This window comes from Macaca mulatta, chromosome 1 (genome assembly GCF_049350105.2).
Source record: "Macaca mulatta isolate MMU2019108-1 chromosome 1, T2T-MMU8v2.0, whole genome shotgun sequence".
Taxonomy (NCBI): domain Eukaryota; kingdom Metazoa; phylum Chordata; class Mammalia; order Primates; family Cercopithecidae; genus Macaca; species Macaca mulatta.
In genome coordinates this window covers 111,360,033-111,386,040 of record NC_133406.1, presented here as the reverse complement: position 1 = coordinate 111,386,040, position 26,008 = coordinate 111,360,033, and the positions used below count along the sequence as shown (strand labels likewise).

General features: G+C 46.7%; 1 protein-coding gene and 1 pseudogene across 2 annotated transcripts in view; both read left to right on the top strand.

Annotated features, from left to right (window-relative positions):
- The window catches only part of LOC106996278 (uncharacterized), a 45,710-nt pseudogene extending 31,620 nt beyond the window's left edge, over positions 1–14,090 (top strand). The window contains exons 2-3 of the transcript XR_013397640.1: positions 4,500–4,622; positions 13,547–14,090. The product of XR_013397640.1 is annotated as an uncharacterized LOC106996278 (transcript). The remainder of the gene's footprint in view (positions 1–4,499; positions 4,623–13,546) is intronic.
- Positions 1–26,008, top strand: part of DAP3 (death associated protein 3) — a 192,457-nt gene that overhangs the window by 30,640 nt on the left and 135,809 nt on the right. The gene's annotated exons all lie outside the window — the stretch shown is intronic.

Sequence of the window (26,008 nt, the reverse complement as noted above, 5' to 3'; positions counted from 1 at the left end):
TCCTGCCTCAGCCTCCCGAGTAGCTGGGACCACAGGCGCCCGCCACCTCGCCCGGCTAGCTTTTTGTATTTTTAGTAGAGACGGGGTTTCACCGTATTAGCCAGGATGGTCTCGATCTCCTGACCTCGTGATCCGCCCGTCTCGGCCTCCCAAAGTTCTGGGATTACAGGCTTGAGCCACCGCGCCCGGCCTTTGCTAGCTTTTAATTTGCTTCAAAAAGTACCTGTAGTTTCAGCTACTTGGCAGGCTGAGGCAGGAGGATCATGTGGGCCCATGAATTTGAGACTGGCCTGGGCAATATAGCAAGACCCCACCCTATATTTAAAAAAAAAAAGTTTAACTAAAACGTCATCACATTACTGTAGAAATAGCACCACCTTGTGGCCCTTGAATAGTTTGTTTTCCACTCTGCTTTGTAAAGAGACATGGTGCTTTCTCTCCAGTAGATAAAACTGAGTAGCGTTTAAGTAGTACTAGGGTATATTATTCAGATTGCAATGCTGAAGTAACGAGCCTTGTATTCTCAGTGGCCTAACACAAAATATATTGTTTGTGTTGTGTGCATGTGTTTTGCTTTGTTTTTCTGTTCCTATCTTTCAAAAAGGTTTTGCAAGCAAGATTGAAGTCTGGATGGAGGGACAAAAGTTTACCTTCTTGGGATACATCTCAACCTGTAGCTTTTAAGATGGGGAGGGAGAGATAATTTATACCTCACACTTAATTGGCTCTGACTAGAAAGGATGCAATGACACGAGTTATTTCCATTCATAGGTCTTTAGCCAAAGGAATCACATGACCCCTCCCGTTTCTGCAAAGTAGACTGAGAAATGTAGAGAACGATTTGGATATTTGGATATTTCCCAAGCATTGCTCCTTCTGCTGTAATTTACAGTCATACATTCTCAGACAAAGCTGGAGTAACTCTAGTACTTCACAGTTACTTTTTTGGGAGGGGGACAGGGATTCACTCTGTTGCCCAGGCTGTAGTGCGGTAGCACAATCTTGGGTCACTGTAACCTCTGTCTCCTGGGTTCAAGTGATTCTTGTGCCTCATCCACCTGAGTAGCTGGGATTACAGGTGCCTGCCACCATGCCCGGCTAATTTTTGTATTTTTAATAGAGACAGCGTTTCCCCAAGTTGTCCAGGCTGGTCTTGAACTCCTGACCTCAAGTGATCCACCCGCCTCGGGCTCCCAAAGTGGTGGGATTACAGGCGTGAGCCACTGTGCCTGGCTTACATTTACTGTATATTAAAATCTACAAGTGATGGTTCAGAGGTTTACTTTCTTTTTTTACTTTCTTTTACTTTTTTTTTTTTTTTTTTTTGAGATGGAGTCTCGCTCTGTCTCCCAGGCTGGAGTGCAATGGCACGATCTTGGCTCACTGCAACCTCCCCCTCCCAGGTTCAAGCAATTCTCCTGCCTCAGCCTCCCCAGTAGCTGGGATTATAGGTGTGCACCACCACACCTGGCTAATATTTTGTATTTTTAGTAGAGACATAGTTTCACCATTTAGACCAAGCTGGTCTCAAACTCCTGACCTTAAGTGATCTGCCAAAGTGCTGGGATTACAGGCGTGAGCCACCGCACTTGGCCTGCTTTCCTTAGTGGTTGCTTTACATACTCCTTCATTGCATGTCTTCAATGGCAGATTCTTTATTCACAGGCAAAGGACTAAGTACTTACATTGTGTTAAGTACTCAGAGAAGGAGATACGAAAATGAATGAAATCTGATTCCTTCTCTTCCAAGCATGTAGTCAAGAAGACAAACATGTATAACATAACTTGATACAGTTCTAAAAAACAGATATTTTAAAGTCAGACAAACTTGGATGTGAATTCTGGTTCACCATCTACTAACTCTGTGACCTTAATCAATTACTCACTTCCCTGAACCTTGTCTTCCCCATCAACAGGGCTGATAATATTCTGCCTATCTTCTAGGATTTCTAGGTTTAAAACTAGTACATGTACAATACTGTATTGCCTAACATCTAATAGATACTCAGTTAACAGTAGGCATGAGTACAACTCAAGGCAGTGTAATAAAATTGCCATGTGGGCCAGGCGCGGTGGCTCACGCCTGTAATCCCAGCACTTTGGGAGGCTGAGGCAGGCGGATCACAAGGTCAGGAGATCGAGACCATCCTGGCTAACATGGTGAAACCCCATCTCTACTAAAAATACAAAAAAATTAGCCAGGCATGGTGGCGGGTGCCTGTAGTCCCAGCTACTCGGGAGGCTGAGGTGGGAGAAAGGCATGAACCCGGGAGGCAGAGCTTGCAGTGAGCCAAGATCACGCCTCTGCACTCCAGCTTGAGCAACAGAGTGAGACTCTGTCCAAAAAAAAAAAAAAAATTGCCGTGCAATACAAAGAGTGCTATTAGCAGAAAGGAAAGAGAATTACTTTTGACTGGAGGTGTCTGGCAAATTTTCCCTGAGGATGTGACATTTGAGTCGAGACTTGAGGAATGGGTAAGATTTAAATGGGGACAGAGGGCCAGGTGCGGTGGCTTACACCTGTAATCTCAGTACTTTGGGAGACCGAGGCAGGTGGATCACATGAAGCGAAGAGTTCGAGACCAACCTGGTCAACATGGTGAAACCCCGTCTCTACCAAAAATACAAAAATTATCCAGGTGTGATGGTGCGTGCCTGTAATCCCAGCTACTTGGAGGTTGAGGCACGAAAATCACTTGAACCTGGGAGGGGGAGGTTGCAGTGAGCAGAGATCATGCCACTGTACTCCAGCCTGGGTGACAGAGTGAGACTCTTTCTCAAAAAGAAAATTAAATAAATAAGTAAGTAAATAAATGGGGAGAGAGGAAAGTTGAAGTAGAATGAGCAGAAGTATTGAAGCAGTAAAATGACATGTTTTAGCATGGTCCTATGGCTATAAATGAAACTGGAAAGGTGGATTGAAGTCATCACAGTGGCCTTGTCATGCTAAGGAATTTGAGACTTATTTTGACATCATTCTGGAACCATCAAGCCTTGTTTCTCTCTCTTTTTTTTTAATGGGGTCTCACTGCATTGCCCATCCTGATCTCAATCTCCTGGCCTCAAGCACTCCTTCCAGTTTTGCTCCCAAGTAGTTGCGACTACAGGAGTGGACCACCACACCTGGCTCCCAAGTTTTTTGATTAGCTGAATGTTAAACCTATTATTTGGGAAGGTGAAAGACTATGAAAGATGAAACATCAAAGATTTAGAGATAAAGATGCCAATTAAAGGCCAGGCATGGGTGGCTCATGCCTGTAATTCAAGCACTTTGGGAGGTCAGGGTGGGCAGATGACTTGACATCAGGAGTTCGTGACCAGCCTGGCCAACATGTTGAAACCCCATCCCTACTAAAAATATAAAAAATTAGTCAGGTGTGGTGATGCGTGACTGTAATACCAGCTACTCGGGAGGCTGAGGCATGAGAATTGCTTGAACCCGGGAGACAGAGGTTTCAGTTAGCCAAGATCATGCCACTACGCTCCAGCCTGGGCAACAGAGTAAGATTCTGTCTCAGGAAAAAACAAAAAACAAAAACAAACAAAAAAAACTGCTTTCCTGCTTCAGATTTTGGTTTTTTTGTTTGTTTGTTTGTTTGTTTTTTGAGATGGAGTCTCACTCTGTCACCCAGGCTGGAGTACAGTGGTGCAATCTCGGCTCACTGCAAGCTCCACCTCCCGGGTTCACGCCGTTCTCCTGCCTCAGCCTCCCGAGCAGCTGGGACTACAGGCGCCCTCCACCACGCCTGGCTAATTTTTTTGTATTTTTAGTAGAGACGGGGTTTCACTGCACTAGCCAGGATTGTCTCGATTTCCTGACCTCGCTGATCCACCCGTCTCGGCCTCCCAAAGTGCTGGGATGACGGGCGTGAGCCACCACGCCCGGCCTCTGCTTCAGGTTTGTTAATGCTATGTTATGTATGCTCCTGAACAATCCCCGACGGAATTGTTTGTTTCCATATGGGACAGATCCCTGATAAGACAATACACAGACTGGAACAGATACAGAATATGAATAATGTAATTGGACTTAGTGAATTCTAAATAATAACAAGGATCCTTTTTACATAGAAGGAAAATGTATGTTAGTGACATCCCTGTTGCAGACATGGCTCACCTTCTCAGTGTCATAGCAAGCATAAAAAGTTTGATAACGCCGGCCGGGCATGGTGGCTCATGCCTGTAATCCTAGCACTTTGGGAGGCAGAAGTGGGCAGATCACCTGAGGTCAGGAGTTCAAAACCAGCCTGGCCAACATGGTGAAACCCTGTCTCTGCTAAAAATACAAAAACTTAGCCGGGTGCAGTGGCGCACACCTGTAATCCCAGCTACTCTGGAGACTGAAGCAGAAGAATCCCTTGAACCTGGGAGGCAGAGGTTGCGGTGAGCCGAGATCACACCACTGCACTCCAGCCTGGGCGACACAGGAGAGACTTGGTCTCAAAAAAAAAAAAAATTAAGTTGATAACCCCAAAACATTGAAATGGTTTCTCTTACAGTTGGACCCTGAATGTTTTTTACACATGGGGACCCAGGCAAGCCAAAGCATTGCTGCTCACCTAGATAACCAAGTTCCAGTTGAGAGTCCCAGAGCTATTTCCCGCACCAATGAGAATAAATTGGTGAGTTACTAATGTGTATATGGGGTTTCTTGGGGCTTAAAACTTGTGTTCTTGTCCTTGTTCTGCATAGGAAAACTGAAACTGAAGCTTAGTAGATTTGCATTTACTCAGATACTGCACCTGAGATAGCACTCTGGAACCCAGATTCTCCCTGTCCCTGTCTGATACTGTGATAACATACACTGGCCAGCTCCATCCATATCTGTTCCCATGTAATCCCGACTAGTGAATTCACCTAGTGCCATGGATTTGCTGAGCATAGAGTTGTCGAATACTCAGTACTTATTAAGTTCAATTTCTTTTTCTTTTTTCTTTTCTTTTCTTTTTGAGATGGAGTCTCGCTCTGTCACCCAGGCTGGAGTGCAGTGGCCAGATCTCAGCTCACTGCAAGCCCCGCCTCCTGGATTCACGCCATTCTCCTGCCTCAGCCTCCCAAGTAGCTGGGACTACAGGCACCCGCCACCTCGCCCGGCTAGTTTTCTTGTATTTTTTAGTAGAGATGGGGTTTCACCGTGTTAGCCAGGATGGTCTCGATCTCCTGACCTCGTGATCTGCCCGTCTCAGCCTCCCAAAGTGCTGGGATCACAGGCTTGAGCCACCGCGCCCGGCCTTTTTCTTGTTTTTTTTTTTTCTTCTTTTTCTTTGAGATGGAGTCTCGCTCTGTTGTTAGGCTGGAGTGCAGTGCTGTGATCTCGGCTCACTGCAACCTCTGCCTCCTGGGTTCAAGCAATTCTTGTGCTTCAGCCTCCTGAGTAGCTGGAACTACAGGCACACACCACCACACCCAGCTAATTTTTATATTTTATATTTTTAATAGAGACATGGTTTCACCATGTTGGCCAGGACAGTCTTGATCTCCTGATCTTGGCCTCCCAAAGTGCTGGGATTACAGGCATGAGCCACCACACCCGGCCAGAATCCAATTTTCTAATAACCAATCTGGTGCTATTTTGCAGTTATAAGTGGATTTCCTAGGGTCTGGAGAGGAAACTAACTTGATTTGTTATGAGAAGAGCAGCATTTACAGTGAATTTTGTCTGCAGAAGCCAGGATTCCAGCAGTGTCTAGTGTTGCATTTTCTAGTCCAGTTCCCCATTAGACTGGATATTGATTTCTTTTTGTTGCTGCCTCTCATAAATGAAATTAATTTGTGGTCTGTGCTGTAATGTGAAGAACCAGTAACTTCCTTCCCCTGCCCCTACCCTCTGAGTCTTCCCATCTTAATACAGTCTATGTGGAAAGAAAAAAGTAATCACCCATTACCCAAAACATGATCTCAGCAGGGTGTGTGTGTGTTTTTTTTTTTTTTTTTTTGAGACGGAGTCTCTCTCTGTCGCCCAGGCTGGAGTGCAGTGGCGCGATCTCGGCTCACTGCAAGCTCCGCCTCCCGGGTTCACGCCATTCTCCTGCCTCAGCCTCCTGAGTAGCTGGGACTACAGGCGCCTGCCACCGCACCCGGCTAATTTTTTGTATTTTTAGTAGAGACGGGGTTTCACTGTGGTCTCGATCTCCTGACCTTGTGATCCGCCCGCCTCGGCCTCCCAAAGTGCTGGGATTACAGGCTTGAGCCACCGCGCCCGGCCTAATTTTTTGTATTTTTAGTAGAGACGGGGTTTCACCGTGGTCTCGATCTCCTGACCTTGTGATCCGCCCGCCTCGGCCTCCCAAAGTGCTGGGATTACAGGCGTGAGCCACCGCGCCCGGCCTAGGGTGTGTTTTAAATATATCTCTAGCTTTCACCTATTTTCACAAACATAAAATGAAGTAGAATAAATGAATCAAGCCACTGAAGTGTCTTTCAGCTTTCTCTGTAATTGTAGTCCTTTTATCTGCCAGTTCCTCTGGGGTTTCTATGGAAACAGCAGCATGCAGATGATCTTGTCACATGACCGGAGCATCTCTATACACAGCACAGAAGAATCCAGATGGCAAGAATTGTCTCTGCTACCCCTACATCTACGGTTTACTTTGACAAGCAATTGGCATCATCATTTAGGCCACCTTTATATACATACTGGGTTTGGGGACAGCAACCAGCATTCTTGGTTAAGATAAAAAATGAGGCTGGGCACAGTAGCTCATGCCTGTAATCCCAGCACTTTGGGAGGCTGAGGTGGGAGGATCACTTGAGCCCAAGAGTTCAAGACTAGCCTGGGCAACATAGAGAGTCCCCAACTCCACACAAAAATTTTTTTTTAATTAGCGGTGCACAGTGGTATGTGCCTGTAGCCCAAGCTACTCAAGAGGTTTAGCTGTAATCATCACTTGAGCACAGGAGGTCAAGGCTACAGTCAGCTGATATCGGGCCACTGCACTCCAGCCTGGGCAGCAGGCTGTCTCAAAACAATGGGAGATATCTTTTCTAGCTTTAAGAGATGAATGGTCCAGGCATGGTGGCTCACGCCTGTAATCCCAACACTTTGAGAGGCCAAAGTGGGAGGATCCCTTGAGCTCAGGAGTTCAAGACCAACGTGGGCAACATAGCAAAACCTCATCTCTATCAAAAAATAGTCAAAAAATTAGCCAGGTATGGTGGTGCACACCTGTGGTCCCAGCTACTTGTGAGGCTGAGGTGAGAGGATCTCATGAGCCGGGGAAGCCGAGGCTTCAGTGAGCAGTGATTGCACCACTTCATTCCAGCCTGGGCAACTGAGCAAGACTCTGCCTCAGAAAAACAAGACAAAGACATGAGTGAACACCAGGCCTTATCCACTGTTCAAAGTCTTGGTCACAGATGAGAAGACAAAGCTGGGCGTGGTGGTTCATGCCTGTAATTGGAGCATTTTGGGAGGCCAACGCAGGCAGATCATCTGAAGTCAGGAGTTGGAGACCAGCCTGGTCAACATGGTAAAACCCCTTCTCTATTAAAAACATAAAAAATTAGCTGGGCATGGTGGCGGGTGCCCATAGTCCCAGCTACTCAGGAGGCAGAGGCAGGAGGATCACTTGAACCTGGGAGGCAGAGGTTGCAGTGAGCCGAGATCATGCCATTGCACTCCAGCCTGGGCGACACAGCAAAACTAAATCCTAACAAAACAATTGGATTGATGTAAGATTTGACAGGTAATTCCAAACTTTTTTTTTTTTTTTAGAAGAAGTCTCGCTCTGTCGCCCAGGCTGGAGTGCAGTGGTGTGATTTCAGCTCACTGCAACTTCCACCTCCCGGGTTCAAGCAATTCTCCTGCTTCAGCCTCCTGAGTAGGTGGGATTATAGGCATGTGCCACCACACCTGGCTAATTTTTGAGTTTTTAGTAGGGAGGGGGTTTCACCATGTTGGTCAGGCTGGTCTCGAACTCCTGACCCCAGGTGATCCACCCTCCTTGGTCTCCCAAAGTGCTGGGATTACAGGCGTGAGCCACTGCGCCCACCAACAACTTCTTTTTTTTTTTTTTTTTTGAGATGGAGTTTCAGTCAGCTGCCCATGCTGGAGTGCAGTGGTGTGATCTCGGCTCACTGCAACCTCCGCCTCCTGGGTTCAAGTGATTCTCCTGCCTCAGCCTCCCCAGTATCTGGGATTACAGGCATGTGCCACCACGCCCAGCTAATTTTTTGTATTTTTAGTAGAAACAGGATTTCACCATGTTGCCCATGCTGGTCTCAAACCCCTGACCTCAGATGATCCTCCCGTCTCGGCCTTCCAAAGTGCTGGGATTACAGGCGTGAGCCACTGCACCCGGACAGAATTTCTTTTTGTTTTTTTAGATGGAATTTCACTCTTGTTGCACAGGCTGGAGTGCAATGACGCATCTCGGCTCACCACAACCTCTGCCTCCCTGGTTCAAGCAATTCTCCCACCTCAGCCTCCAAAGTGGCTGGGATTACAGGCATGTGCCACCATGGCCTGCTAATTTGTATTTTTAGTAGAGATGGGTTTTCTCCATGTTGGTCAGGCTGTTCTCAAACTTCTAACTTCAGGTGATCCACCTACCTTGGCCTCAAAAAGTGCTAGGATTACAGAGGTGAACCACCGTGCCCAGCCAGGATTTCTTTTAAAAATATCAACACTGGCCAGGTGCGGTGTTGGGAGGCCGAGGCAGTCAAATCATTTTTGGCTAAGAGTTCAAGATGAGCCTGGTCAACATGGTGAAATTCTGTCTCTACTAAAAATACAAAAATTAGCCAGGCGTGGTGGTACACGCCTGTAAGCACAGCTACTTGGGAGGCTGAGGCAGAAGCGTCATCCCTTGAACTCGGAAGGCGGAGGTTGCAGTGAGCCAAGATCACGGCACTGCTTTCCAGCCTGGAGAGCAGAGCGAGACTCCGTCTCAAACAACAACAACAAACAAACAAACAAACAAACAAACATAAGTACTGTTGACAGTACAAGTGACCCTTCTAGTCACCTTCTAGTCATGTTTTCTTTGACAACACATACTTTAGATGGAGAGAAGGGAACAGGAAAAACCCTCAGTCTTTGCCATGTTATTAATTTCTGTGCAGAATAGGACTGGCTGATACTATGTATTCCAGATGGTAAGAACTTCCTGTCTTTTCTTCTCTCTGTTAGGTTCAGTTATCTTTTTACCGTGGTAGCCTTGCAGCTTTAATTTTCTAATAGGGATCTGACAGCTAAAGGAAAAGCCTTTGCCAGACACAATGGCTCATGCCTGTAATCCCAGCACTTTGGGAGGCCGAGGCGGGTGGATTGCCTGAACTTAAACCCAGGAGGAGGCTGCAGTGAGCTGTGATCGCACCGCTGCCTCTAGCCTGGGAGACAAAACAAGACCCTGTCTCAGAAAAAAAAAAGAAGAAGAAGAAGAAAAGCCTTTGCTCCAGATGTGGAGCAGTCTGAGCTCATCCATCATGATTTCTTTGTGATATTACTGCCAAGTAGGTTAAAAGGTGAAGTCAATGTGACAGAAGGAAATTGGACTAAAAGCTTCCTGAAGCCTTTTGATGCTAAGCAGTCCTTCTTTTGATATTTAATACCCATGAGCATAAACTCCTGCCTTAGAGGTCGCCACAGGGTTTTTTGTTTTTTTTTTTTTTTGCCATTAGTTAACAACTTTGAGTACCCACAGAGCCTTTTACTATTTATCAGCATTCTAGAGTCGTCAGTATAGGTTGTCAAAACTTAAGGGATATTACACTTTGCATATATCCCTTTTTTGTTAAATATTGTGTGCATCTGCATTTTCTTTTTGTTTTTGTTTTTGTTTTGTTTTGTTTTGAGATGGAGTCTCACTCTGTCGCCCAGACTGGAGTGCAGTGGCACAATCTCGGCTCACTGCAACCTGCATCCCCTGGGTTCAAACGATTCTCCTGCCTCAGCCTCCCCAGTACCTGGGATTACAGGCATGCACCACCACATTTGGCTAATTTCTGTATTTAGTATAGACAGAGTTTTGCCATGTTGGCCAGGCTGGTCTCGAACTCCTGACCTCAGGTGATCTGCCCACCTTGGACTCCCAAAGTGCTGGGATTACAGGCATGAGCCATGGCACCTGGCCTACATTTTCTTTTTTTAAAACAAGGCTGCTCACATAACATCCACATTTTCTGACTTACCTTTCAAGCCTGCTAGTACACAGAAGTGACCTTTAATCTACTTGGTATGCTTTATATATTGATTCTTTTTTTTTTTTTTTTTTTGAGACAGAGTCTCGCTCTGTCGCCCAGGCTGGAGTGCCGTGGCACTATCTCGGCTCACTGCAAGCTCTGCCTCCCGGGTTCACGCCATTCCTCTACCTCAGCCCCCCGAGTAGCTGGGACTACAGGCACCCGCCACCACGCCTGACTACTTTTTTGTATTTTTAGTAGAGACGAGGTTTCACTGTGTTAGCCAGTATGGTCTCAATCTCCTAACCTTGTGATCCACCCGCCTCGGCCTCCCAAAGTGCTGGGATTTCAGGCGTGAGCCCGGCCTTTTTTTTTTTTTTTTAAATAGAGACAGAGTTTCACTGTGTTGGTCTGACTAGTCTCAAACTCCTGACCTCAGGTGATCGCCCACCTCAGCCTCCCAAAGTGCTGGGATTATAGACGTGAGACACCGTGCCCAGCCTTGCTTGTATATTGATTCTTTTTTTTTTTTTCTTTTGAAATGGAATCTCACTCTGTTGCCCAGGCTGCAGTGCAGTGGTGCATTCTCGCCTCCCAGGTTCAAGTGATTCTCCTGCCTTAGCCTCCTGAGTAGCTGGGATTACAGGCACCTGCCACCATGCCTAGCTTTTTTTTTTTTTTTTTTGTATTTTTAGTAGAGACAGGGTTTCAGCATGTTGGCCAGGCTGATTTTGAACTCCTGACCTTAAGTGATCTGCCCAACTTGACCTCCCAAAGTGCTTAGATTACAGGCCTAAGCTACTACACCTGGCCTGATTTATGTATTGATCCTAATGTTAATGTTTAGTCTAAGATGGACCTGACAAGGCCAGGCACAGTGGTTTACCAGCACTTTGAGAGGCTAAGGCAGTAGGATTGCCAGAGCCTAGGAGTTCAAGGTTACAGTTAACTGTGATCTCACCATTGCCTTTTAGCCTGGGCAACACAGCAAGACACTGTCAAAAAAATTAAAAAAAAAAAAACATATATATATAGAGGAAACTAAAGTCATTTCCCATAACTTAAAGAGGCTGGAATATTTCCAGTTCAATACAGTTTCTGCCTGGTTTGTTTTCTTCTGCCTTTTATTTATTTTTTATTTTTTTTGAGACAGAGTCTTGCTCTGTCTCCCAGGCTGTAGTGCAGTGCTACGATCTCGGCTCACTGCAAGCTCCACCTCCTGGGTTCACACCATTCTCCTACTTCAGCATCCTGAGTAGCTGGGACTGCAGGCGCCTGCAACCACTCCCAGCTAATTTTTTGTATTTTTAGTAGAGACAGGGTTTCACCGTGTTAGCCAGGATGGTCTCGATATCCTGACCTCGTGATCCAACTGCCTTAGCCTCCCAAAGTGCTGGGATTACAGGCGTGAGCCACCGTGCCTGGCCTCTTCTGCCTTTTTTTTTTTTTTTTTTTTTTGGAGACGGAGTCTGGCTCTGTCGCCCAGGCTGTAGTGCAGTGGCCGGATCTCAGCTCACTGAAAGCTCCGCCTCCCGGGTTCATGCCATTCTCCTGGGTCAGCCTCCTGAGTAGCTGGGACTACAGGCGCCCGCCACCGCGCCCGGCTAGTTTTTTTGTATTTTTTTTTAGTAGAGACAGGGTTTCACCGTGTTAGCCAGGATGGTCTTGATCTCCTGACCTCGTGATCCGCCTGTCTCAGCCTCCCAAAGTGCTGGGATTACAGGCTTGAGCCACCACGCCCGGCCTTCTGCCTTTTATTAAAGCTCATCTTTGGGTGAAAAATTGCCGCGATCTTCTGCAGTCCAACTACAACAAACAGCGCTTTGATCAACCTTTAGAGGCTTCAACCTGGCTGAAGAATTTCAAAACTACAAATGGGCACTTCCTGGCTGGGCTCGGTGGCTCACACCTGTAATCCCAGTACTTTGAGACACCGAGGTGGGTGAATCACTTGAGGTCAGAAGTTCAAAACCAGCCTGAACAACATGGAGAAACCCCATCTCTACTAAAAATACAAAATTAGCCAAGTGTGGTGGTGCATGCCTGTAATCCCAGCTACTCGGGAGGCTGAGGCAGGAGAATCGCTTGAACCCAGGAGGCAGAGGTTGCGGTGAGTGGATATCTTGCCATTGCACTCCAGCCTGGGCAACAAGAGGGAAACTCTGCCTCAAAAACAAAACAAAACAAAACAAATGAGTGCTTCCTGAACCAGGTGACTAGACTCCCAGAATTTGAGTGCTAGGTAGTCTTTATATGGCTTCTGTCCTCCTTGTGCCCTGAGTACCAATGGACCATGGAGAACTGATACTGGAGTTGGAATAACTGTATCATTTTAAATTTCTTTCATACGTCTTGCTCACAGTGGACTCATAACTTGAAACTCATTTATCCATGTGAAATAAATAGGCAACAGTAAGTTGTTCCCATTTTGTGGGTAGCAAAGTGAAATCCAGTTGATTCACTGACTTTTCAAGGTACAGCCTCCAATCCCTGGCAAGCACATTTCCAACTACATGATTTTCTCCAGATAAGATCTTTTTAGGGAACCAGAAATGTATTGGAAAAATTCTTCTTTACCCTGGTGATTCTTGGATACCCTGTCTAGACCAGGGGCCTTCAACTCTGGGTATAAAGCAGAGTCACCTAAGAGCTTGTTAAAAATGCAGATGCCATTCTGGACATTTTCATCAGAATCCCTTATGTATGTTTCTTCAAGTCTCCAAGCGGAAACGGATTAGAAAGCATTCACTTTGGTCAGGCACAGGGGCTCACGCCTCTAATCCCAGCACTTTGGGAGGCTGAGGCAGGCGGATTATCTGAGGTCAGGAGTTCAAGATGAGCCTGGCCAACATGATGAAATCCCGTCTCTACTAAAAATACAAAAATCAGCTGGATGTGGTGGTGGCTGCCTGTAATCCCAGCCACTTGGGAGGCTGAGGCAGGAGAATCGATTGAGTCCAAGAGGCGGAGGCAGTGAGCCGAGGTCGCGCCATTGCACTCCACCCTGGGCAACAGAAGGAGACTGTCTCAAACAAACAAACAAAAAAATGCAGATGCCAGAGTCTCATTCTTGACATTTTCACCAGAATCCCTTGTTTTTTCCTTTTTTTTTTTTTTTTTGTTTTTTGAGACGCAATCTCCCTCTGGGTGAAGTCCAGAAGACACTCTTGGAGTGGAGGGAGAGCTCATGGTGGATTGGAGGAGACACAGAAAAGCAAATAAAAGTCCGTACAAAAAGTATTTTTTTGCATACAAAAAAAAAGAGTAGCTTGTTGGGGTAAGAGTCTAGAAGTAAGATCTCTTGGCAGATGATAATTATCTCAGAACGTAATTTGGATATGGTAGCCTCTGGCTACACCATTTCCTGGGGAACACAGTGCAGCAGGAGGAAACTGCCACTTACCTGTGTTTGTCTCCATTTTAGCTCCTACAGAAGAAGGGAAAAAAGAGCTGCTGTTCCTAAGTAACGCGAACCCCTCGCTGCTGGAGCGGCACTGTGCCTACCTCTAAACCACGATCACAACATGTGAGGAAGACAGTGGACATCTGCTTTCGGTCAAAAAAAAAAAATTCCATAATGTTCCAAAAACCAAAACTTGTATTTTCATGTGCCAAGTACTACTCTGAACCCACAAGATGGAAGTTATGTGTAGGCATTCTATTACGTATTATAAGTAATCTAGAGCTGATTTAAAGTGTTCTACGGGCAGATCACTTGAAGTCAGGACTTTGAGATCAGCCTGGCCAACATGGTGAAACCCCACCTATACTAAAAATGCAAAAATTAGCTGGGCATGGTGGCGTGCGCCAGTAATCCCAGCTTCTCAAGTGGCTGAGGCAGGAAAATCACTTACTCGGGAGGTGGAGGCGGCAGTGAGCCGAGGTGGTGGCACTGCACTCCAGCTTGGGCGACAGAGCAAGACTCTATCTCAAAAAATACATACATAAATAAATAAAAATAAAATACAGTGTACTGTGCCATTTTACATGAAGGACTTCAGCATCTGAAGATGTTACCTGGGGAAAGTGGGGTCCTGGAACGAATCCCCCATAGGTACTAGGAATCACTATAATGGAAAATCAGTCATAGTCCCTTTCTCCCAGTACTTTCCTAGAAGGAACCTCTGTTACCAAATCCTAGAGGCAAAATTCTACACAAATGTATATATGGCCAGGCATGGTGGCTCATGCCTGTAATCCCAGCACTTTGGGAGGCCGAGGCAGGCAGATCACTTGAGGTCAGGAATTTGAGATCAGCCTGAACAACATGGTGAAACCCCATCTCTACTAAAAATACAGAAATTATCCTGGGGTGGTGGTACGCACCTCTAATCCCAGCTACTCGGGAGGCTGAGACAGGAGAATAACTTGAACCTGGGAGTTGGAGGTTACAGTGAGCAGAGATCACGCCACTGCACTCCAACCTGGCTGATAGTGAGACTCCACTCAAAAAAAAAAAAATGCTGGGCGTGGTGGCCAAAATCCCCACACTTTGGGAGGCCAAGGCAGGCAGATCACCTAAAGGTCAGGAGTTCGAGACCAGCCTGGCCAACATAGTGAAACCCTGTCTCTACTAAGAATATAAAAATTAGCCAGGCATGGTGGCAGGCGCCTGTAATCCTAGCCACTCTGGAGGCTGAGACAGGAGATTTGCTGGAACCCGGGAGGCAGAGGTTGCAGTGAGCCAAGATGGCGCCATTGTACTCCAGCCTGGGCAACCAGAGCGAAACTCTGTCTCAAAAAAAAAAAATATATATATATATATATATATATACACATATATATATGCTGAACCCAACATGCGAAAACCCCATCTCTACTAAAAACAAAAAATTAGCAAGGTGTGGTAGCGGGCACCTGTAATCCCAGCTACTGCGGAGGCTGAGGCAGAAGAATTGCTTGAATCCGGGAGGCAGAGACTACAGTGAGCCAATATTATGCCACCGTACTCCAGCCTGGGCAACAGAGCAAGATTCCGTCTCAAAAAATAAAAAAGGAATATATTGTATATTATACTATATATTACTTTGATATATATACTTTGAAATCTATTTACTTGACAGTAATACATTACTTTTTTTTTTTTCTTTGAGATGGAGTCTCGCTCAGTCGCCCAGGCTGGAGTGCAGTGGCCGGATCTCAGCTCACTGCAAGCTCCGCCTCCCGGGTTCCCGCCATTCTGCTGCCTCAGCCTCCCCAGTAGCTGGAACAACAGGCGCCCGCCACATCGCCCGGCTAGTTTTTTGTATTTTTTAGTAGAGACGGGGTTTCACCGTGTTAGCCAGGATGGTCTCGATCTCCTGACCTCGTGATCCGCCCGTCTCGGCCTCCCAAAGTGCTGGGATTACAGGCTTGAGCCACCGCGCCCGGCAGTAATACATTACTATCAAAGTAATATATATTCTACTATATATTGTATATGAAAGTAATATATAGTATATTATGTATGATATTGGTTCCTATATATAATGTATATGTATTAAAAATATACAATATATAGAGAGAGACGGAGTCTTGCTCTGTCGCCCACGCTGGAGTGCAGTGGCATGATCTCGGCTCACTGCAAGCTCTGCCTCCTGGGTTCACGCCATTCTCCTGCCTCAGCCTCCCAAGCAGTTGGGACTACAGGCGCCTGCCACCACGCCCGGCTAATTTTTTGTATTCTTAGTAGAGATGGGGTTTCGTCATGCTAGCCAGGATGGTCTCGATATCCTGACCTCGTGATCTGCCCGTGTCAGCCTCCCAAAATGCCGGGATTACAGGCATGAGCCACCGTGCCCAGCCATATATATATATATATATATTTAAGAGACAGTCTTTTTTTTTTTTTGAGACGGAGTCTCGCTATGTTGCCCAGGGTGGAGTGCAGTGGCCGGATCTCAGCTCACTGCAAGCTCCGCCTCCCGGGTTTTTACGCCATTCTCCTGCCTCAGCCTCCCGAGTAGCCGGGACTACAGGCGCCCACCACCTCGCCCGGCTAGTTTTTTGTATTTTTTAGTAGACACGGGGTTTCACCGTGTTAGCCAGGATGGTCTCGAACTCCTGACCTCGTGATCCGCCCGTCTCGGCCTCCCAAAGTGCTGGGATTACAGGCTTGAGCCACCGCGCCCGGTCTAAGAGACAGTCTTGTTCTTTCTCCCAGGCTGAAGTGCAGTAGCGTGATCGTAGCTCATGGCAGCTCCAACTCCTGGACTCAATTGATCCTTCCTCCTGAGCATCCAGAGTAGCTTGGGACCACAGGTGTGTGCCGCCATACCTGGCTCTGGCTACCTTTTTTTTTTTTTTTTGAGACAGAGTTTCTCTCTCATCACCCAGGCTGGAGTGCAATGGCACAATCAAGGCTCACTGCATCCTCCACCTCCTGGGTTCAAGTGATTCTCCTGCCTCAGCCTCGCGAGCAGCTGGCATGACAGGCGTACGCCACTATGCCTGGCTAGTTTTTTGTTTGTTTGTTTGTTTTTGAGACAGAGTCTCGCTCTGTTGCCCAGGCTGGAGTACAGTGGCATGATCTCGGCTCACTGCAAGCTCCGCCTCCTGGGTTCACGCCATTCTCCTGCCTCAGCCTCCCCAGTAGCTGGGATTACAGGCATCTGCCACCATGCCTGGCTAATTTTTTCATATTTTTAGAAAAGACGGGGTTTCACCGTGTTACCCAGCATGGTCTTGATCTCCTGACCTTGCGATCCACCTGCCTCGGCCTCCCAAAGTGCTGGGATTACAGGCGTGAGCAACCGCACCCAGACACACCTGGCTAATTTTTTAGTGCTCAGTAGAGACAGAGTGTAGCTTGGTTGCCCAGGCTAGGCAACATGGCAAAACTACAGAGTGGCCGGGCACTGTGACTCACGCTTGTAATCCCAGCACTTTGGGAGGCCAAGGTGGGCGGATCACCTGAGGTCAGGAGTTCAAGACCAGCCTGACCAACATGGCAAAAGCCCGTCTCTACTAAAAATACAAAAAATTAGCCAGGCATGGTGGCAGGCGCCTGTAATCCCAGCTACTCCAGAGGCTGAGGCAGGAGAATCGCTTGAACCCAGGAAGCGGAGGCTGCAGTGACCCAAGATTGCACCATTATACTCCTGTCTTGGCAACATGAATGAAGCTCTATCTCAAAAACAAAAAAAGGCTGGGTGTGGTGGCTCACACCAGTATCACAGCACTTTGGGAGGCCGAGGCAGGCGAATCACAAGGTCAGGAGATCCAGACCAGCCTGGCCAACATAAGTGAAACCCCATCTCTACTAAAAATACAAAAATAAAAAAAATTAGCCAGGTGTGGTGGCGGGTGCCTATAGTACCAGCTACTTGGGAGGCTAAGGCAGGAGAATTGCTTGAACCCAGGAGGTAGAGGTTATAGTGAGCCAAGATCACGACACTGCACTCCAGCTTGGGTGACAGAGTTAGACTCGGTCTCAAAACAAACAAAAACAAAAACAAAAACAAACAAAAAAACTAGAGAGTGAGACTTTTTTTTTTTTTTGAGACGGAGTCTCACTCTGTGGCCCAGGCTGTAGTGCAGTGGCAAGATCTTGGCTCACTGTGACCTCCACCTCCCGGGTTCAAGCGATTCCCATGCCTCAGCCTCCCGAGTAGCTGGGATTACAGGCATGGGGCATGACCCCCAGCTAATTTTTGTATTTTTAGTAGAGACGTGGTTTTACCATGGTGGACAGGCTGGTCTCAAACTTCTGACCTCAGGTGTTCTGCCCACCTCCGCCTCCCAAAGTCCTGGGATTACAGACGTGAGCCACTATTCCCGGCCTCCCTGTCTCTAAATAAATAAATGAATGAATAAATAACATCAACAAAATAACTGCAAAATGTACACTAGAAACCATATTCCTGATGAGAATTTAAAAGATCTAACTAAATGGAAAGACAATCCATGTTCATTGATTGGAGTACTCAATAATGTTAAGATGGCAATTATTCCCATATTGACCTATAGATTCAATGCAATCACTATCAAAATTTCAGCAGGTTTTTTGGAAAACTGGAAAACTGCCCAAGCACGGTGGCCCATGCCTATAAATCTCAGCACCCTGGGAGGCCGAGGTGGGCAGATCACTTGAGCCCAGGAATTCAACACCAACCTGGCCAGCATGGTAAAACCCCCTCTCTGCTAAAACAAAAATCAGCAGGGTGTGGTGGTGCGTGCCTGTAATCCCAGCTACACGGGAGGCTGAAGCAGGAGAATCACTTGAATCCGAGAGGCGGAGGTTGCAGTGAAGGGGTGGCCTGCCCCTCCACATCTGTGGGCGTTTCTCGTTAGGTGGAACCAGAGACTTGAGAAAAGAAATGAGACACAGAGACAAAGTATAGAGAAAGAAAAAGTGGGCCCAGGGGACCGGCGCTCGGCATACAGGAGACCGGCGCTCGGCATACAGAGGACCTACGCCGGCATCGGTCTCTGAGTTCCCTTAGTATTTGTTGATAATTATCTTTACCATCTTAGAAAAAAGGGAAGTATGGCCGGGCGCGGTGGCTCACGCCTGTAATCCCAGCACTTTGGGAGGCCGAGACGGGCGGATAATGAGGTCAGGAGATCGAGACCATCCTGGCTGACACGGTGAAACCCCGTCTCTACTTTAAAAATACAAAAAACTAGCCGGGCGAGGTGGCGGCGCCTGTACTCCCAGCTACTCGGGAGGCTGAGGCAGGAGAATGGCGTGAACCCGGGAAGCAGAGCTTGCAGTGAGCTGAGATCCGGCCACTGCACTCCAGCCTGGGCGGCAGAGCGAGACTCTGTCTCAAAAAAAAGAAAAAAAGAAAAAAGGGAAGTAGCAGGATAATAGGATCATTGTAGGGAGAAGGTCAGCAGTAAGATATATGAATAAAGATCTCTGTGACATAACGTGCTGTGCCTTGATATGCATATGCAAACATCTTCATAAACCTTTTTAGTGCATAAAGAGCAGCATTGTGCTAACAAGTCCCACCTTTTGCCCTAAGGCGGTTTTCTCCTTTCTCAGTAAACAGAACATACAAGGCAGGAGACAGATGCTTTTCTCTATCTCAACTGCCAACAACCCCCAAGAAGCCTTCTTTCCTCTTGTCCTCTTGTACTGGTCCTCCTCAGCACAGACCCTTCACAGGTGTCAGGCTGGGGGACGATCAGGTCTTTCCCATCCCACGAGGCCGTATTTCAGACTATCACATGGGGAGAAACCTTGGACAATACCTAGCTTTCCTAGGCAGAGGTCCCTGCGACCTTTGGCAGTGTACGTGTCCCTGGGTACTTGAGATTAAGAGAATGGTGATGACTTTTCACAAGCATACTGCCTTCGGGCACTTGTTTAACAAAGCACACCCTGCACAGCCCCAAATCCTTTAAACCTTGAGTCACCACAGCACATGTCTTTTGCAAGGACAAGGTTGGGGGTAGGGTCACAGATTAACAGCATTCAAATACAGAACAAAATGGAGTCTCTTATGTCTAATTCTTTCTATATAGACACAGTAACAGGCTGATCTCTCTTTCTTTTCACCATATTGCAGTGAGCTGAGATCACACCACTTCACTCCATCCTGGGCATCAATGAGACTCTCTCTCAAAAAAACAAAAGAAAACAGAAATTACAAAAAGAAAGAAATATCATGATTACAGAATTAACATACTTCAGTAATTGGTAGAAGAGACAAAAGAATTGGTAAGAACATAAAGATTTAATAGCATGATTAGGCCAGGTGCGGTGGCTCAAGCCTGTAATCCCAGCACTTTGGGAGGCCGAGACGGGCGGATCACGAGGTCAGGAGATCGAGACCATCCTGGCTAACCCGGTGAAACCCCGTCTCTACTAAAAAATACAAAAACTAGGGGGCCGGGCGCGGTGGCTCAAGCCTGTAATCCCAGCACTTTGGGAGGCCGAGACGGGCGGATCACGAGGTCAGGAGATCGAGACCATCCTGGCTAACCCGGTGAAACCCCGTCTCTACTAAAAAATACAAAAAACTAGCCGGGCGAGGTGGCGGGCGCCTGTAGTCCCAGCTACTCGGGAGGCTGAGGCAGGAGAATGGCGTAAACCCGGGAGGCCGAGCTTGCAGTGAGCTGAGATCCGGCCACTGCACTCCAGCCTGGGCGACAGAGCGAGACTCCGTCTCAAAAAAAAAAAAAAAAAAAAAAAAAAAAAAATACAAAAACTAGCCGGGCGAGGTGACGGGCGCCTGTAGTCCCAGCTACTCGGGAGGCTGAGGCAGGAGAATGGCGTAAACCCGGGAGGCGGAGCTTGCAGTGAGCTGAGATCCGGCCACTGCACCCCAGCCTGGACGACAGAGCGAGACTCCATCTCAAAAAAAAAAAAAAATAGCATGATTAACACACTTGTCCTAATGGAAGTGTTTTTAAAGATGAAATCCCAGACTGGGCACAGTGGCTCACATCTGTAATCCCAGTACTTTGGGAGGCCGAGGCAGGTGGATCACCAGAGGTCAGGAGTTCGAGACCAGCCTGGACAACATGGTGAAACCATGTCTCTACTAAAAATACAAAAACTAGCAGGGCCTGGTGGCGGGCACCTGTAATCCCAGCTACTTGGGAGGCTGAGGCAGGAGAATTGCTTGAACCTGGGAGGCAGAGGCTGCAGTGAGCTGAGATCATACCACTGTACTCCAGCCTGGGTGACAGAGCAAGAGTCTGTCTCCAAAAGAAAAAAAAAATTAAATCTCAAAACAACTTATTTTTTTTTGGTAGAAGTTCTTTTACATTCACACAATATATTTTATTTTTGACAGTCTAAATACAGTCATCTTTTTTAACCCAGGAAGACAGAGAGAAAAGAGAGCAACTTAAATTGCATAAAGCTGAACTTGGACATCACCAAACCTCTAGAAAGGCATAAGATTATGAAATAATGCTTTAATAAACGTACTATTAATTTTTTTTTTTTTTTTTTCCTGAGAAGGAGTTTCCTTCTGTCTCCCAGGCTGGAGTGCAGTGGCGCAATTTCGGCTCACTGCAAACTCTGCTTGCCAGGTTCACGCCATTCTCCTGCCTCAGCCTCCCGAGTAGCTGGGACTACAGGCGCCCGCCACCACGCTCGGATAATTTTTTGTATTTTTTGTGGAGACGGGGTTTCACCATGTTAGCCAGGATGGTCTCGATCTCCTGACCTCGGGATCCGCCCACCTCGGCCTCCCAAAGTGCTAGGATTACAGGCATGAGCCACCATGCCCAGCCAACATATTATTAATTTAATAAGCACTTGTTCTACAAAGTAGAAAATACATCAGGTCATTATATTTGACCCTTGAGCAACAACATTTCTGGACTGCATGGGTCCACTTATTCGCAGATCTTTTTCTTTTTTTTTTTTTTTTTTTTTTTGAGACAGAGTCTCGCTTAGTCCACCAGGCTGGAGTGCAGTGGCCCGATCTCGGCTCACTGCAAGCTCCGCCTCCCGGGTTCACGCCATTCTCCTGCCTCAGCCTCCCGAGTAGCTGGGACTACAGGCGCCCGCCGCCTCGCCCGGCTAATTTTTTGCATTTTTAGTAGAGACGGGGTTTCACAGTGTTAGCCAGGATGGTCTCGATCTCCTGACCTTGTGATCCGCCCGCCTCGGCCTCCCAAAGTGCTGGGATTACAGGCGTGAGCCACCGCGCCCGGCCTCGCAGATCTTTTTCAATAGAAGTTATATAGAGTGGACCTGCCTTTCTGGCCTCACCTTCCACCTGTCAAATCCCAAAACTTCTGAATGTACTTTCTTTTGAAACACATAAAGAACCCGTTCAAAATTGACTGACAATGGACCATAAACTGACTCAATATATTTCAAAGAATTTAAATCATACAACTGTGTACTCTGATTCTAATGCAATTTAAACTAGAAACCAGAAACCAAAAGAGAAGTAGAAACTCCTCACATGTCTGGAAATTAAAACATATTTTTCTGATGTGCCCATTGGTCAGGAAAAAAAATCAGAATGTAAGTGAGAAATTAATTCAAATTAAATGATTATATAATTACTAAACACAAAACTTAAACAAAAATCTTGTACGTTGGAAATACTGGGTGGCAGGGCACGGTGGCTCAGGCTTAGAGTGTAATCCCAGCACTTTGGGAGGCCAAAGCAGGAGAATTCCTTGAGCCCAGGACTTCAAGGCCACCCTGGGCAACATGGTGAAACCTCATCTCTACAAAAAATGCAAAATGAGCTGGGTGTGATGGCGCAGGCCTGTAGTCCCAGCTACCTGGGGGGCTGAGGTGGGAGGATGGCTTGAGCCCAAGAAGTTGAAGTTGCAGTGAGCCATTTTGTGCCACTGCACTCCGGCTTGAGTGACAAAACAAGATCCTATCTCAAAACATGATAAAATTAAATATTTAAAAATATTAAAATTGATAAAAACTGATTTACTATGTACAGAAAACAGATAACTTTTCGCCTTTAAAACAGACAATATTGGGCTGGGCGCAGTGGCTCATGCCTGTATTCCCAGCACTTTGGGAGGCTGAGGTGGGTGGATCACCTGAGGTCAGGAGTTCAAAACCAGCAGGGCCAATATGGCAAAACCCCATCTCTACTAAATATACAAAAATTACCCGGGCGTAGTGGCGGACACCTGTAATCCCAGCTACTCAGGAGGCTGAGGCAGGAGAGTCACTTGAACCCGGGATGTGGAGGTTTCAGTGAGCCGAGATTGCACCACTGCACTCCAGCCTGGGCAATAGAGCAAGACTCCATTTCAAAACAAAACGAAAACAATATTGAAAATAAAAAAGCACACCACCACAGATCCTGCAGATGTGAAACAGGTTAAATGAGTTCACAATAAATAACTTGGTAGTAATAGCTCTGAATTTGTAGATGAAATGGACAAATTTCCAGAAAAATATGGCTTACCAATATTGACACAGAAAAAATATAAACTTTAAATACTCCTATACTAATACAGAACTTGAATAATTCATAAGTGAAAAATTTTCTACAAACACTCCAAGCAGGGCACGGTTCACTCCTGCCATCCCAGCACTTTCAGAGGCCGATGTGGGAGGATGGCTTGAGCCCTGGAGTTCAAGACCAGCCTGGGCAACATAGAGAGACCTCCTCTCTACAAAAGAAGTTTAAAATCTTGTAGTCACAGCTACTCCGGAGGCTGAAGTGTGAGGATCGCTTGAGTTCAGGGGTTCAAGCTGCAGTGAGCTGTGATCCAGCCATTGCACTCCCTCCAGCCTGGCTGACAAGATAATGTCTCAAAAACAAAGAAAAACCCACTCTAGGTCTATGTAACTTGGCCTGTAAATTCTAGCAAACATTCAAAGAAATGATGCCAACCTCATACAAATTCTTATGGAAAATAGAGAAGGGAAAATATTTCCCAACTTGTTTTTGAGGCCACTGTTACTCTAATATCAAATGCTGATAAGAACATTAAACAAACCGGGCGCGGTGGCTCAAGCCTGTAATCCCAGCACTTTGGGAGGCCGAGACAGGTGGATCATGAGGTCAGGAGATCGAGACCATCCTGGCTAACACGGTGAAACCCCGTCTCTACTAAAAAATACAAAAAACTAGCCGGGCATGGTGGCGGGCGCCTGTAGTCCCAGCTACTCGGGAGGCTGAGGCAGGAGAATGGCGTGAACCTGGGAGGCGGAGCTTGCAGTGAGCTGAGATCCGGCCACTGCACTCCAGCCTGGGTGACAGAGCAAGACTCCGTCTCAAAAAAAAAAAAAAATAGATCCAACTGTTTTTTCTTTTTTTTTGACAGAGTCTTGCTCTATCACCCAGGCTGCACTGCAGTAGCATAATCTCAGCTCAGTGCAACCTCTGCCTCCTGGGTTTAAGCAATTCTCCTGCCTCAGCCTCCCGAGTAGCTGGGACTACAGGCTCTGGCCACCATGTTCAGCCTTTTTAAAAAAAATTTAATTTAATTTAATTTTTTTATTTTTAGTAGAGACAGGGTCTCGCCATGTTCGCCAGGCTGGTCTTGAACTCCTGGCCTTAAGTGATCTGCCTGCCTCAGCCTCCCAAAATGCTGGGATTACAGGTGTGAACCACTGTGCCTGGCCAAGATCCAACTTTTTTTTCCTATGTTTTCTTCTTCTTTTTTTTTTTTTTTCAGATGGAGTCTCGCTCTATCTCCCAGGCTGGAGTGCAATGACGTAATCTCGGCTCACGGCAACCTCCACCTCCCAGGTTCAATCAATTCTTCCCCAGCCTCCCGAGGAGGAGCTGGGTGCATGCCACCACTGCCAGCTAATTTCTGTATTTTTAGTAGAGATGGGGTTTCACCATGTTGCCCAGGCTGTTCTCAAATTCCTGACCTCAGGTGATCTGCCTGCCTCAGCCTCCCAAAGCTGGGATTACAGGCATGAGCCATTGCACCCGGCCTTTTTTTTTTTTCTTTTTCTGGCAACAAGATCTCACTGTGTTACCCAGGCTTGTTTTGAGCTCCTGGGCTCAAGTGATCCACCTGCCTCAGCCTTCCAAAGTGCTGGGATTACAGGCATGAGCCACTGCAGCCGGCCCAGATCCAATATTTTATGTTTACTTATTTTTTGAGACAGAGTCTCGATCTGTTGCACAGTCTGGAGTGCAGTGGCCCTATCTTGGCTCACTGCAACCTTTGCCTCTTGGGTTCAAGTGATTCTCCTGCCTCAGACTCCAGAGTAGTTGGGATTACAGGCATGTGCCACCTCGTTCTGCTAATTTTGTGTTCTTAGTAGAGATGGGGTTTCACCATGTTTGCCAGGCTGGTCTCAAACTTCTGACCTTGTGATCCGCCCGCCTTGGCCTCTCAAAGTGCTGGGATTACAGGCATGAGCCACCACACCCAGCCAGATCCAATATTTTAAAAAGATAATCAACACAAATGAGTTTTGGTTTTTTTGTTTGTTTGTTTGAGACAGAGTCTTGCTCTGTCACCAGGCTGGAGTGCTGTGGCACGATCTCGGCTCACTGCAACCTCTGACTCCCTGGTTCAAGTGATTCTCCTGCCTCAGCCTCCCAAGTAGCTGGGATTACAGGCACGTGCCACCACGCCCAGATAATTTTTGTATTTTAGTAGAGATGGGGTTTCACTATGTTGGCCAGGCTAGTCTCTAACTCCTGACCTCGTGATCCGCCTGCCTCGGCCTCCCAAAGTGCTAGTATTACAAGCATGAGTCACTGCGTCCGGCCAAGTTTAGGTCTATTTCAGGAATGCAAATAGTATTACATGAAAATCTAACGATGTAATTTATTCATTAGCACAACAAAGGAAGGATAAAATAATGTAATTATCTCGGTTTGGAGAAAGCTGTAAAAAACATTCAAATCTATTCATGATCAAAACTCTTAGCAAATCAGGACAGAAAACTTCCTTAAACTGTCAGACTATAGAACTTTTCAGCCCACATCATACTTAGAAAAGCGAAATAGTAGCCCGGCACGTTGGCTCACACCTGTAATCCCAACATTTTGGGAGGCCGAGGTGGGCAGATCACTTGAGCTCAGGAGACCAGCCTGGACAAGATGGTGAAACCCCCTCTGTACAAAAAATACAAAAATTAGCCGGATGCGGTGGCCTATGCCTGTAATTGCAGCTACTCGGGAGGCTGAGGTGGGAGGATTCCTTCAGCCCAAGAGGTTGAAGCTGCAGTAAGCCAGGAGATTGCACCATTGCACTCCAGCCAGGGCAAGAGAGTGAGACCATCTCAAAATATATAAATAAAACTAAATATAATACATGAGAAAATACAAAGAACTCAGAATAGATAAGAGGATCTAACCTTTTTTTAAAAAAAAATTTCAAACCTACAAGAATGCTGAGAGAGTACTGCAAAAGAACGCCTATAACTTTCACCTAGATTCAATTAACATTTTGTCACTTTTTTAAATTTCGAGACAGGGTCTCCCTCTGTCTCTGGCTGGAGTGCAGTGGTCCAATCAGGGTTCACCACAGCCTCTAATTC